The sequence below is a fragment of the Sylvia atricapilla genome, chromosome 16 (genome assembly GCF_009819655.1).
Source record: "Sylvia atricapilla isolate bSylAtr1 chromosome 16, bSylAtr1.pri, whole genome shotgun sequence".
NCBI lineage: Eukaryota > Metazoa > Chordata > Aves > Passeriformes > Sylviidae > Sylvia > Sylvia atricapilla.
Window position 1 is genome coordinate 9,828,218 of NC_089155.1, and position 14,099 is coordinate 9,842,316.

Here is a 14,099-nt window from a genome sequence, read left to right on the forward strand (position 1 = left end):
GGCTTGGTCCCTGCTCTCTGCTGCCAGCCCCAGCCATGTGGGTCAGCAGCAGGGATCAGTTTTTTGTATTATTTCCCCCAGTTGTGTGCGAGCAGCACTGGCTATAGAGGCTGCAGCCTCACACTCCCAGTGAACTGTAAAACCAATTTAAAAAAGACATTTCAGGAATTAATGCAATGCCCACTGCAATCACACGTTGGGCTGCTGAGGAGGCATATTCCAGCCTGGAATTTGTTACCCGGCCAGACCATTCGTCACTGCACAAGAAGAGAAAACTTCCACACCTTGTAGCCCCTCTGTGCAAGGACAAGGTAGAAATACAGACAGGCTGGGATGTGTTGTAATTCTTCTCCCACTTCTCTGGAGTCAGTACCATGCTGTGCTCTAGTTTTGCTGGTAAGAGGGTTTTTATTAACTTCTTTAGCAGTGATCCGCCCTTTGGTACCACCTCACCCTCCCACCGTGGCTTATCTGTGAGAGATCACAGTGTGTTTCACAATGTGTGTGAATAACTCAGCTGTTGCATGAGGAAACTGAGGCAGGGAGAAGCTGCCAGGACCCAGGGTGTTGGGATGGGGCCAAGGGCTGTGTCTCCCATGGGAGCTGTGCTGCAGAGCAGCCAGCTCGGCACCAGCCGGCTCCAGGGTGCCTCTGGCAGGAGCATCCCAGCTCCCAGGAGCCAGCTTTCAGAGGCCATTAGGTGCCTAATGATGCAGGCAGACACCTGGTGGCATTTGCACTGGGAATGAGGTGCTTTACATGCCTCGGCACCTCTGAAAATCCCACTGGGCACCTACCTGCAGCTCTGAGCGTCTGCAAAAGCCAGAGTGTTTTCAGGCTGCTGCCTGGGAGGCTGCCCTGGGCTGTACAAAAGGCTGTTTTGGCTGCAGACCTGGGTCTTCAGCAGAGGAGGGAAGGGCTGGAGGGCACCACATGTCAACCAGTTCCTTACAAGAAACACCCATCGCCCCAAGCATCCCCCTGGCCACCACCCACGGGGTCCCCGAGCCCAGCACTGCACACAGAGCTGTCACCACATCTCACCCACTCCTCCAACACTGCCTTTGGGTGAGTTTAATAGTTTTTGAAGAAGAGTTTAGCACAGTCTCCATCTCGTTAGCACAGTTGTGCCTGTATCTGCTCATACCTCCTGTACCACCAGGCGTGAGGTCCGCTTCACAGTGATCCCTGTGGATGGGAGGCTGCAAGGATGAGCTGGCTGGATGTCTGGACATCCTTCACATGCCCATAAACATCTCCTTGGGTTTACAACCATTGTGGGCAGCAATTTTGCCAGAGGCTCTCAGGAGACCTCAGCTGGAGTAGGGTTTGGATAACAAATGCTTGTAGCTTGGGGGATCAAATGGCTCAGGAAGGCGATGAGTGGGGAAGTTTCATAAAAGCTCTGATGGTCCCATATTCCAGCAACAAACAAAACCTGGATGCCCCACCCCAGCTTTGAAAAGCCTCTCACAGCTTTGTACTTACTCTGAGCCCCACTCATATCTCAGCCCAAACCTGCCTTGCTGGAGATCCTCCAGCAAATCATCCCATAATTTATTGTTAAACCAAATACTCTTAGGTGGCTCCCTTAATAAGGAATTTATTTCCATGCTATTTGGCAAAAAGTAGAAGTCACACCTCCTGGTACAAGGTTAATTTTCCAAGTTTGTGGAAAACAAGCAGAGGAACAAATGGCTTCAGTAGCTCTAAAATAATCTACAAGGCAGAGTGTGTCTCCTCATCTTCTTTCAGAAGGTTTTATTCAGCTCAGGCTTTCTATACAATCCAGTGATAAATGAAATACCTGGAAGCAGCACGAAGTAACATTATTTATGAAGAATAGTAAAAGAGCATCCCCTTTCTTCCATGCAGTTTTGGTAACAGCAGATTTTTGAGATTTAAATTAGGTTCCTCTCACCTAATTTCATCCCAGACTTAGAAACAGGTCTAGTGCAGAAGTTTTCTCTTGGTCTTCCCAATGTTCCTGACATTTTTCAAACATCCATCCCTTGGTAAAGATACAAACACCGACTGACCACCCTGGTTGTCTTCTCCTCTACACAGGTTTTCTCCTCAATGAGCACTGATCACCCATAAAGTCACACCCCACCATCATCTGGGACATTGAAAAGTAAACTGAGTGAAGAACTGGCCTTTATCACAACTCCGTAATTAGGTAAGCCCAAATTTGATCCTTCTAACAGCTGCCAGAGCTCCAAAGACAATTTGACCCATCACTGCAAGGATCCCATGCTCAGGGTGGGCACCTGCCTTACAGAACTGCTCCTTCTGCCTCCAAATTCATGAAGTCCTTTGCAAACATGCAAAAAGTTTGAGCTGAGTGGTGCCAGCTGACTTTGGTGGAACGTGTCTTGGTACCTTGCTGAATCAAGGCCCCCACTTGGAAGGGCTTTATTTAGAAAATCATAAAACCGTAGAATGTTTTGGGATTGGAGAAGTCCTTTAAAGGTCACATAGTCCAATTCCCCTGCAATGATCAGGGAGACCTTCCACACTCCTCACACTTGCTAAGCCTGGGATGAAAAACTCTTTGCTTTTTTTTTTTTTTTTTTCTTTTTTTTTTTTTCTTTTTTTTTTTTTTTTTTTTTTTTTTTTCTTTTTTCCTTTTGGTTTGAAACGGTTTGTTTGCTAGTAAATTCACAGTACGGCTGAGGTAGCACATTTGTGTTGTTAGGTACAAAGATAATGGAGGATTAAAATGCTGACAAGTGTGTAGAGAGGAAAATTATTTGGTTACCTCTTAGCAATGCAGCAGCAGCTGGAGTGAGCCCTGCATCTGTGGCTGCTTCCAGGCAATTACTGCTTCCCTCCCAGCGCTCCTGACAAATGCTGCTGCTCTCCCGCTTTGAACTGTCAAATGCGAAACTTGCCATGAGAAGTGGCTTCCCTCCTTTCGCCTTCCTTTTAGCTCTGCTGTGATCCGTTTGGAGCATTTCCACAGGGGAAAAATCCCGGCGTTTTTGTGGTGGAAATTCCCCAGGCGGGGAGGGTGAGGCGAGCCTCGGCACCCGGCGCTTTTGTGAACCTCACAGGTTTTCTCGTAAAACACACCAAAGTGACTTCAATACAAGCTGTAACTCGGCTTTAACAATATCTGCAATTCCAGAGCGTGGCTTTTGGAACACTTTTTCCCGGTGCTCCCCATGGCTGTGCCAGGATCCCATTACCCGGGTGAACGAACTCCCCTTTGGGCCAACCATCGCCTTCCTTCTGCCACCTCCAACTCTTGTAAAAACAAACACGGGCTCCCTAAGTGCAATTAGCATCCGAGGAATGCCGAGAGAGGGAGATTAATCATTCATAAACTAAACAAATACTGTTCTGATCCCATTAGCCAAGAGACAGCGTCTCCCGTTAATTTACTTCTGTTTGAGGTGTATCTATTAACCCCTTTTAATCAGCTATTATTCTAGTTAAACTCTTAGCTGGGCTTGGTTATCAGAGGATGGGACCCTTCTGACATGAGATCAAGTTAAGATTATGGAAAACTTGTCAGGAATGAAGAGCCTTGCATCCGTAATTAAGTTATAACCTAATTAAAAAGAATGAAGTCTTGCTTCTGAGGAGGACCCCGCAGCACTGCTTCTCTCGAGCATCCTCTTCCCTCCACGGAGGTCTCTCTGCTGAATTTTGTCAGCCTAAACTCAACCAGACAGGTGTCACCATCGTCTGCCTTGATGTGCTCACCCCCTGACACGTGCAGCTCTTCTCTGTGGCTCCCTTTGTACCTACGACAGAGCTGAAAATTTAATTTTTTTTTAAATGTCAAAGAGGCACCTGAAGTTAATACATTTACCACTTTGCAGCCCTGCACTTAAAGTCAATTCCTGGCAGTGGACCTGTGTGTCCCAGCAGTGGGAATGTCTGTGGAGGGATGAGCTCTCCCATTTAGTGAGCACACGATGGAGGGAAAATTTAATATTTGAGACTGCTGGTAGCAGTGTATTAAATCTCCAAGTTTCTGAGGTCACCCTCAGTGAGCAGCTTCCTTCTGCCAACACCCATGAGCAGCTGGGAGCTGGGAGGAGAAGTGTGTGCCCTGGAGATGCTGCTGGCATCCCATGTGATGTCACCCAGTTGTGGCATTGCTGGGCCAGATGGAGCAGCCAGGCTGGGCAGGGCAGGGCACCAGGAGGTGTCTCCTGCTTTGGGATCACTGTGCTGTGTTTAATGCCATGAGGGATGCCAGAGGAGCAGGGGTCCCAGCCTGGGAGCAGGGAGTGGCAGGGTGCTGGTGCTGCTCCAGTTATTCAGCCCAAAAGTGAGAGGCTGCAGACCTGAGAGGAAAAGGTTGTGTCCTGTGTCTCCAAAAGCATTGCTCACCCAGCACCCAAATTTTCCACTTTTTGGGTGTATGGCACTGCCAAAGCAGAGCTGACTTTGCCTTCATGGGCAACCCTAAAAGGGCTGGGGTTGAGCCCTGGGAAAAGGCATCCACAGAGGCAGAGCTGATTCTCTGGAAATAAGAATTTTGATTAAATTGCTCAGTTTCTATTTTAAGAACCAGAACAGCTCAAATGGATTTCACTTTCCTCCAACTGAGAACAGAATTTTAAGAAAAATTTGCAATTTAAGCCTGAAAATCTTAGAGCCAATTACATCCATTTCCACACTGGGGATCACTTCCATGACAACTCCACGCAATCAACCAAATAAAGGAAAAGGAGCAAAGTCTCACCTGAGCTGCCCAGCTCCCAATTAGCAAAAGGTAAATAACTCTTATTTTCTCTCTCTTGCTTCCTGGGCTGTGATGGCTGATGAGAGTGGTGAGATGAGAGCCCTCCCTTCCTGCTTCAGTGCATAAATACTGCATCTTTGGGGATTCGCTCCGGTTAATTTAGGAGCTGCTTGAACTTTGCTTAAAGGCGCCTGCGTGTTACTATCCCTCGGAGTCGCCCGATGTATTTGTCATAGCTGAACCTGCAGTTCATTAGAGGTACAGAGTCAGCTAATTACTCCCAGAAAATGTAGTATAATTTTATGAATTATGCATAAAATATTAACTACTTGTGAAGTTCACAGATATATGTGTAGGGACTGCAGGGCAAATGCTTCCTCGCTCGAGGGCTGTATACAAACTGGAAACAAATAATGCAGATATTTACTCTGCTGTTGCAGGCAGGGTGGCAGCACACCAAAGATGTCATGGAGACGTGGGGTCCCCTTCAGTGCTCAGCCCATGGAAGTGGCTGCCAGGCTCAGCACTTCTCCAGGCTGGAGTTCACAGTGAAGTCCCCACTGATGGAGCCTCACAGTCCAAGCCAAGCTGATTTGGGCAGGTCTGTGCTGAGTTGCATGGATGTTGGCCAGAACGCTGCCTTTTCCCGGCAGAGAGGTCCTGGTGCACTGGATCTGTAGGTATCCAGCCTTCTCTCGGGCTGGGTGCACTGGAAGGACAAACCCTCAGCACTCCCAGCCCAGGGGAAGCCCTCCTCTCCCACAGACACGGCAGCAGGACGTGATCCAGGATTTGATCCATGGACATTCTCTTCAAAGATGCAGATCAGCAGCAGCAGTCCTCCTCTGACAGATACTCATTTCAGAGCTTGCCAGCATGCTTTGGAGACATAAAAATCAATAGAAGAGAGGGAAAAATAAAGTTTCATTGTTCAGTAATGAGGTAGATGGCATCTATCACAAACTCCCAAAGTGCTGCTCACTGCAGGATTCTCCTCCACTGTCTCCTCCTGGCTGGAGATAAAGAGCCTCCTGTGCTGGAGCTGAACCTCAGCTAAACAAAGATAGGGTTAGCTAGGAGAAAAGGAATTCTAGAAGGTGAGCATCCCTCCATGGACTTCACTGCTCCTTCCTCTTGTGTGGAGTATCACCACAGTATCCTGATACTTTCAACTCAAGCCCTTGAGACAGTTGCTGAGCTCCAAATCTTGGCCTCCAAAGGGATCAGGAGTTCATGCAATTTTTTGGTTTATTCCCAGCACGAGGGTGTCCCCATCAGCACTGCTGAGGGTCGTGCAGGCTCTGTGGGCAAAAGCAGAGGCACTGGCAGGAGCTCTGGCTCTGGATGGAAGGGAGGACACCAGAGGAGCCACCTTAAACCCTTTGACTCCAAAGATGCTGATGCAAGTTCTTAAATTTTTTAGAACAGAGGACTCCACTACTGTTGTTTGGGAGCCCACGAGGTGACAGGGTGGTATTTCAGAGCTCAGTGCAGGGCTGGGGATTGGCAGTGCAGGTTCAGGCTCCTTTCAGAGTTCAGGGCAGGTTCAGGCTCTCAGCTCTGTCCCTGTGGGTCCCCACCTGCCTTCCCACCTCCACCACGAGCATCACCCAGAAAAGCATTTCTTCCCTACACCCACAGCAGCTTTTATAAAACAAGCTCTGCTTCATTTAGTATTATTTTAACATAACTTTGAATCACCTGCTTTTTTTCCTCTCCTTTTTTTTCTCCCCCTGCCCCCCATGCATTTTCTGCTGAAGGAGTGGAAATAAGCTGCTGGTTGAGTGGAATCCTTTATGCTTTACCCAGAAAAACCTTTAAAACCTGAGATGAGGCACATGCTGCAGTGACCAGGGGAACAGAAGCTCATCTCTTCCTGGTGACCAGCTCCCTTGTACTGTCACGCTAACAGGAAGAAATATGCAGTCACCCTTGCTGCATATTCTGGCAGGGTTATTGTCAACTTATTATTTTTTGACTCAGAGCCAAAAACGAAGGGCATTTGCATCTTGCAATTTTGCTGTTTGCTTGTCTTGCTTATGTTGCTGGAAATGACCTACAAGGAGTCAACAGCAGGCAGCTAGGACAACACAGGAGTGGAAAAGAGATGAAGCTGAGAAGTTCATATTTCACCCTGAAAAATCCCACAATATTTAGTTAGTGAGAAGAGAGCAATTAAAAAGCACACGGATGTTACATCTATAGATTTATTCTGATTTTTCAGGGGTTTCTGTCATAAGAGAGCACATATGGGATTTGGATTTCTCCCTGAAAAAAACCCCGAAAAAACAAAAGAACCACACAATTAAAATAAATATAGCAACCAGATGCTAAACCTGTACATGAAGATGGCTCTCATTAACATCCATGCAGTCAATGCAGAAAAAAGGAACCACCTTGCTTATTTTCCTTTATCTTATGCCCTATCTTAACAAAATTGTTTTGCATCGTAAAGTCTGAGGATACTTTATTGGAAGAATTTACATAGATGTGATAATGAAATTGCACAAATATAATTTACTGTAAGTGGCACTGAATTATATAAGTAGGAAAAGGTGAGGATTTTTGCGAAATACTGCTTGTGACAAAAAAAAAAAAAAAAAAAAAAAAAAAAAAAAACCACCACAGAAAATGCCTTAAGAATAATATCTTCTTAAAGACAGTTTTGCATAATTGCTCTGTACATCTGACAGGGCTGGAATGGAATATACTTTTTCTTTTAGGTGTCAAAGCTTGAGCATTGACAGAAAGAGTGGTGCACTCTGCAGTCTTTGGTGCAATGCCTGGTGCATTACACTCACTCTCTGAGACACCTCCTCTCTGCTTATGAAATGGTTAATTTTCAAAGATAAGAAGAGTTGCTGTACAGCAATCAAATGGAAGCTAATGCACACCTAAGGCTGCAGGCAGCAGCTCTCCAAGCTGCTGGCATCACACGAAGTGTGGAAGGGGGAAAAAAAAAAAAAAAAGGAAATAAAAGAAACCTGAATGTTAAATGTGTGAGGAAAATATTCTCCATCCACACACCTCTGCCATGGTGACAATGAAACTTTACACACGTGTTGGTGTTGGCCCACAGACTTCCAGCAGGATTGTAGGCACCAGAGCACCCACACAAAAAAGAGGGAAAAAAACCCTGGCTTAGCAAGAAGAGGGTTCCTTCCCACCTGTCTCCTTCACAGGAACAATCTGATCGAAGTCCCTGGAGTTATTTTCCTGCATTCAGGCAGAGGGACTTGATGGAGGAGGAGAGCAATGAGGACAGGCAGCCTGCAAATTATGTGGGTGCAGGACGTGTGGAGAGGCAGCCCCGAGTCCCTGCAGGACTGGGATGCACTGAGGCACTGACATGGGTGCAGAACACTTTTAACTTCATTTCCTTCATTGGCTTCAGAGGCTCTAGGAAAGGAAAAGCAGAATGCAAGCACTGCAAACACCCTTTGAGTGCTCTAACCCCCTGTTACCAATAAATCTCTCCTTGAAATGTCTGATGTCACCAAAGGTCCCTTTGCGGGTCGCTGTGGTTGTCCCCTTGTGCCACAACCTGCCGAAAGCCAGTGACACTTTGGTGACCTTTGTCTCAAGGTCACAGTTTTATGAACTTGGCAAATGTGTTTCTTATTCCTCTTCTTTTGAACACTTTTCTGGTGACAGCCCTGGAAGGCAGCCTTACACTGCAGCTGTCTTGTGGGATTCACCTAGAGGATTTTTCAGGCTGGGTTGCTTTGCCCAGGGTATAGAGTTGGTGCTGGGTGGCATCTTAACATCCTTGTGAGGCAAGTTCCATCCTCTGTTCCAGGTTTGAAAACAACTGGGAGCAGCAAGCAGTGAGAGGCTGCTAAACAAGGCTCTCACACCTAATTATCATCAGGCAAAATTAAATAAAAGAGAAATGTTTATGCAGTCGGTAATTACTGAGCACAACATTCGGGGAGCAGCTTGGGCAGATCCCTCTGGCCGATGCCGAGGCTCCATGGGACAAACAGACAAAGTTTTTTGTTCTCTTCTTCTCTGAACAATTCTCTGTCCCCTCCAATATGTGATTTTTATTTCTGAGGTGAGTAATGATCAAGAGTAGAGAGAAAGCTGCTGCAGTGTGAAGTGCAGTGAGGTTCTGAGGGGCGGGAGGGAGGCACACATGGACGTGCCCTGCCAATGTCAACCAAGGCCACCTGCAGCTCCAGGGGCTCTTCCAAAGACAGCAAGCCCAAAAGTGGGACAAAAGTGAGGGAGCGCAGCGTGTTTCTCCCCTTTAGAGCCAATGGGAGTCTAAAATGCCTGCTCCACCCAAGGGGCAGGGGTGCTGAAGGATCCCAAAGGACTTTCCCTGTGCCTGAAGTGGAGCAGGAGGACTGAGGCAGTTTACACTTGGTGTACGCAGCCACAGCTGTCCTCAGAAGGGTCCCACCCCCCAGCTGGTGAAGGCACGGTCACACACAGGTCATTGTAAAATACACCATCCCTAAGTGTCCCTTCCAAAAATAGCAGAGCAGAGGAACAGCACCTTATCTGCCCACCCAGGCATGTTCCTGGGTGTCTCCCTGGGGAGGAGGCACCAGGACCAGCTTTGCAGGCAGCCCCCAGACACCCATCACTGACTCAGCAACTTCAGGCGACAGAAAAAAAAATGATTCCAGGAGGTTAAATTGATTGCCAAGGAGGTCCAGCAAACCTGACAGCCTCCGAGTGGCTCAACTTCATTTAAGTTATTTCAAGGCAATTCCAGGAGGGCAAAAAGGAGAGCGGCGCAGGGAGCCACCGACGGCCAGTCTGTTCTTAAAGAGCACAGCTGCATTTTCTGAGGTCGTTCTCTTTTCTACTCCTTCTTCAAGGAATAAAATTTCTCGCAGAATGAAACCTTTTTCTTTTCTGCCTGTTTTTGAGGGGTTTTTTTTCTTTATTTTTAATGCCTGGGTGGCTGCCGAGGAGAGTGGGAGCTGGCCCAGTGTCCAAGCTCTGAACCAGAGAAGCAGGAGCAGCACTGGGTGACTGCATTTCAGGAGGCTACAGCAGAGCCCACACGCAATTCCACAAGCACTACAATTAACTATTGCACTGTTGGGTGCCAAATAAATTACCTGAGTGGCTGCTCTGAGGCACTTAGGCTGTGGAGCAAGCAGATGATGTACTATTCACCAGATATTTTCATAAGTAGGAGATAAGAGAGGCTGGAGGAGAGCAAATCAATGTCTTTTTTAGATCTATGGTGCTTGAAGCATCTGTCAATGGTGAAGAGTAAATATTTACTTTTCAACATAAAGTCCATATAATCACTTTTCTATCAGTCACTTACTGCTCCTGAGTGTTTCTTACTACAATGTTGATATTTGCATTAGCTACTTACCCTGGCTCTGAGATTCATACAGTTGTCAACTGCGTTTAGACTTCAGCTGAAAATCCCCGGGTCCTGTACCACAGCTGCTGCAATTGCTAATGGCAATTGAAAAGAGAAAGCGGTGATATTTCCTACAGCAAATAGCAGGCAGAGATAAAGACAGAGCTGTGGCATGAAGGTTATGATAATAGGCTCCCTTGTGCTTATTAAATTAGGGGTCCCATTGGATTCAGAGTGTGCAGTTGTGGGCAGGACGTGGTGAGGAAAACTTAAATTTGGAGGAAGGAAATGTTATTAAGCCCATTTCCTTGCTGGGAGAACTGAGGGACAGAAGCTGAAAGTGACCTTGCTCAAGGTCAGAGGCAGAATCGTCTCAAAGATTGAGAAACTGAACCCAAGCCTAAAAGGTGGGGCATCTGCAAATTGCCACAGGACTATTTCTGCTCCTTGTACACTCAGAACTGACAGGAAATCACCTCTGAAGATGTTTTCAGGTAGATGGAGAGAAGAAGCAACATTGTTTGACCTGAGCAATAACCAGGGCTCAGTCTGGTACAGATGGAGAGCAGGGAGCCGCAGCCAGCACCAGGCATGGCCAGGAGTGGACACTTCTTCAGCAAAGGGTCCACACTCAAAGACACCCAAGGAGTCAATTTAAAAGCTTCAGAAACACCTCCAAATACCCTGCAAAAAGCCTTGAAGAGCAGCTCCCATCTCAACCATGGGAAATTGCTTTTCACACTTTGCAAGCAGAGAGAGAACCAGGATCTGGTGGGGCAGCTGGAGGCAGCTGGAGCAGGACAGAGGCATGGGGTGCCCAGCTGGGCATCCTGTTCATGTGACATCGACTTCACACTCCCCTGGTTTATTCCCAGTGTTTTACAACAGACAGAGTGAACCTGAGGTCTGGTGCATTTTCAGGACCAAATTGTGATTGTGTAAGGCTGTGGTGCAAGATGCATGATGCCCCTGGGCCTCAGGGCTTTTTTTTTTTTTTTTTTTTTTTTTTTTTTTCTCCTCTTTTTTACAGCACACAGAGGAGGTGAAGGTTTGCCTGAAGGGTGAGTGTTTGTGGGGAAACCTCAGCACAGCTCTGCCTTGCCCACTTCAGCTCCAGCAGCCAGAGAGCTCCCCCAGCATCACCTGAGGAGCAGGGCTGGGAACTCAGGAGAAATGAACCCAGCCCGTGGCTAAAGAGCAAGGCTAATTCTGAAACTTGTGAGGAAAAAACCCTCAAAATTTCAGAAAAAAAAAAAACCATGGTTCATGGTTAAACAGGTCCCAACAATAAGCTGTGCTGGGACATCAATGTCAGTCTACACCTCTCCTGGCCGTGCTCCTGTGTACGAAATGCTGCGGGCCGGATTCTGGCCAGAGTTACTCCTGCTCACTCCCACCTTGCTTTACAAGCAGTAATTCAAGTTGATGGAGCTCTTCACACCAAAAGCTGCTTCGCAGTGTGCAGGTGGCAGGACGTGGCCGGCAGATCAGCATTTCGTGCCTGCCCGCTGCTTCCCCCTTCTCTTCCCTCTCTCCCCCCATCCTTCCCGCAGCGAGTGGTCAGCGTTCTCACCGCCCCGGCGTGTTGACATGCCAGAAATATCTCTGCTTCACTGCCTGTGCTCTTGGAAGTATTTTGCTGCTCTCTCACCTCTCCATGAGAGAGACACATTCATCTGTCAGCTTATCGGAGGAATTTCCAACAATCTGTGGCAATGCTACAAGTCTCAATCTTGCTGTAAGTACCTAAAGCCAATTAGCATACAAGATGTTTCCCTCTCACGTAGTGCACCACTGGCCTAAGGGCTTGTTGTTTTTTTGGTTTTTTTCCCTATACATCGGGATTGGTTTTTTTCCTTTTTAATTTTTTTCCCCCCAGGGCTCATAGCTGTTGAAGCACACAGCGTAGGCGAGGAATGGGGCAGGATCTAAATGGATCAGCGAGGAGTCGTGTTGTCCTGACGAATCCCTCAGTGGCAGAGGGATGTGGGGACCGGGGGGATCCCGGAGGGAGGCGGGGACCCGGAGATTCCCCTTCCCGCTGGCTGAGGGATGCGGAGGATCCCGCTCAGCCCGGAGCACAGGGATGCAGGGGATTCCCTCTGAAAAGGGATGCGGGGTCGGAGGGGTTCTCACCGCCCGGAAAGCCCCGGCGGGGCGGAGAACGGGGATGGCGCTGCCGGCCTCGGAGGGATGCGGGATGCTCCCTCCTCTCTATCCCTCGGAGGGATGCGGGCTGCGGGATGCTCCCTCCTCTCCATCCCTCGGAGGGATGCGGGCTGCGGGATGCTCCCTCCTCTCCATCCCTCGGAGGGATGTGGGATGCGGGATGCTCCCTCCTCTCCATCCCTCGGAGGGATGCGGGATGCGGGATGCTCCCTCCTCTCCATCCCTCAGAGGGATGCGGGATGCTCCCTCCTCTCCAACCCTCAGAGGGATGCGGGATGCTCCCTCCTCTCCATCCCTCGGAGGGATGCGGGATGCCGGGGGAAGCGCTGCCGCTGCCCGGGGCCGGAGCGGCGGGAGCTGCTGTTTCCCACGAGTGCCCTCTCCTGGAAAAGGCTCCTCTCCACGCGTGCCCGCCTCGGACACAATGACGGAGGATGCCGAGGTTTAAGCTTGGTGAAGTTTCCCGTTTCCTTCCCCCACTCCCAGTTCTCTCTGGCCCGTGCGCACACAGCCCGGTGCCAAAAATCCTGCCGGTGGTACTTCTCTCCAGCCGAACCCTCACATTTATTTTGGGGCATAATTAATCCTTTTGGCGTGCCAGCTTTCTCCTGCCAGCGGAGCCCAAACGCTGTTTGGGAAGGGTTGTCCTTGCCCATGTGCTGTCAGCTAGGTGATGGCCAACAAACTTTGTCCTTGCTGTCAGACATCCAGCACCCCCTGAATATCGTAAAGGATAAGGGACACCTACATTCCACATTCCTGGGTGTTTTATTTGGAACAGATCCATGCGTTTCCCAAAGATTGGATTGAAAGGCTCAAAGCTGCTGCAGCAAAGCTGGCCTGCAGCCCTGCGGGGTGTTTCTCACAGCCTTGAGGATGTTTCTCATCCTCCTCTGAAAACGAAGCTCTGATATGGAGCACTGCTCCTGGAGTTGTTTCCATATGGATGAGGATTGGGATATCCTTTGCACCTCTCCCCTCTAAGAACCTCTCCCTTCCTACATGTGTCACCAGTCAAAGCATTCCAGAACAGTGAATCCTTTAAAAAAACCCTTTTCTTTGAAGCTGGGGCATAAGCACCTTTACCATGGTTCCATCAATAGTTATTCCTACAAGCAATTAAAGCACCCAGTGAACCGGTGGCTGCTCAGGAGACAAAGGTCCTTCCCACCACGACATCCCAGCAGATGAACCAGTTAAGAGGAACTCAGGCCAATTTATTTCTTGATAGATAATGATGCGAGTTCTCACCAGGGATCTGTAATTTTCTATTGATGAAAACCTGCCTTTTCTGATTTGCTGGGTTATCTGTCTTTCTCAACTTCGGGCTTTTGCCAAACTCACAGGCAGCCCTGTGAAAGTGCCGTGTCCCACAAGAGCCATGTATTTTAATATGATGTAGTTTTCTTTGCCCTGGAACCAGGATCAGTTCTCCATGCTGACAATCCATAAAAGACCTAATGATCCATCTGAGGAACATTAACCAGCGCTGTGGCCATTCCAGGCAGAGTGTTTGTTTGTTTTTTGCCCCCCTGCTTGGGAGTGTAATTTCTGGAGAGGATCTTTGGGGGTGAGTTGGATCTTCAAAGATTTTTTTTAGTGTTGAATAACTAAAAATCAGGCTGAAGGGTGGCTTAGGCTTTTCATTTAGAAGCCTTATTTATCAAGCCAAGCTTTGTTAAGAGCTGCTGTGGCCTCCAGCAGGGTCAGCAGTCTGCAACAGCCTCTACATACCCTAAAAAGTGAATATTTCAGGCAGAAACGCATTATTGCTTTTGCCGAGATCTTGCAAAAGTGACTGCTAATTTAAAGGAATTTTTGTCTTCTAACTTAATTGTCTCTGCTTATAATTTAGTGCCTTATAAAAGAGAACTATTTACACCCTGCTGTATT

The 14,099-nt window shown here is 48.1% G+C and overlaps 1 long non-coding RNA gene across 1 annotated transcript; it reads right to left on the bottom strand.

Moving 5' to 3' along the window:
- Positions 1-6,901: 6,901 nt before the first annotated feature.
- On the bottom strand, positions 6,902-10,158 carry LOC136368311 (uncharacterized). Its single transcript, XR_010744825.1, has 3 exons — positions 10,047-10,158; positions 9,781-9,921; positions 6,902-8,559 (listed from the first exon to the last, which is right to left on the bottom strand). It is a non-coding gene; the product is annotated as an uncharacterized lncRNA (long non-coding RNA).
- Positions 10,159-14,099: the final 3,941 nt, after the last annotated feature.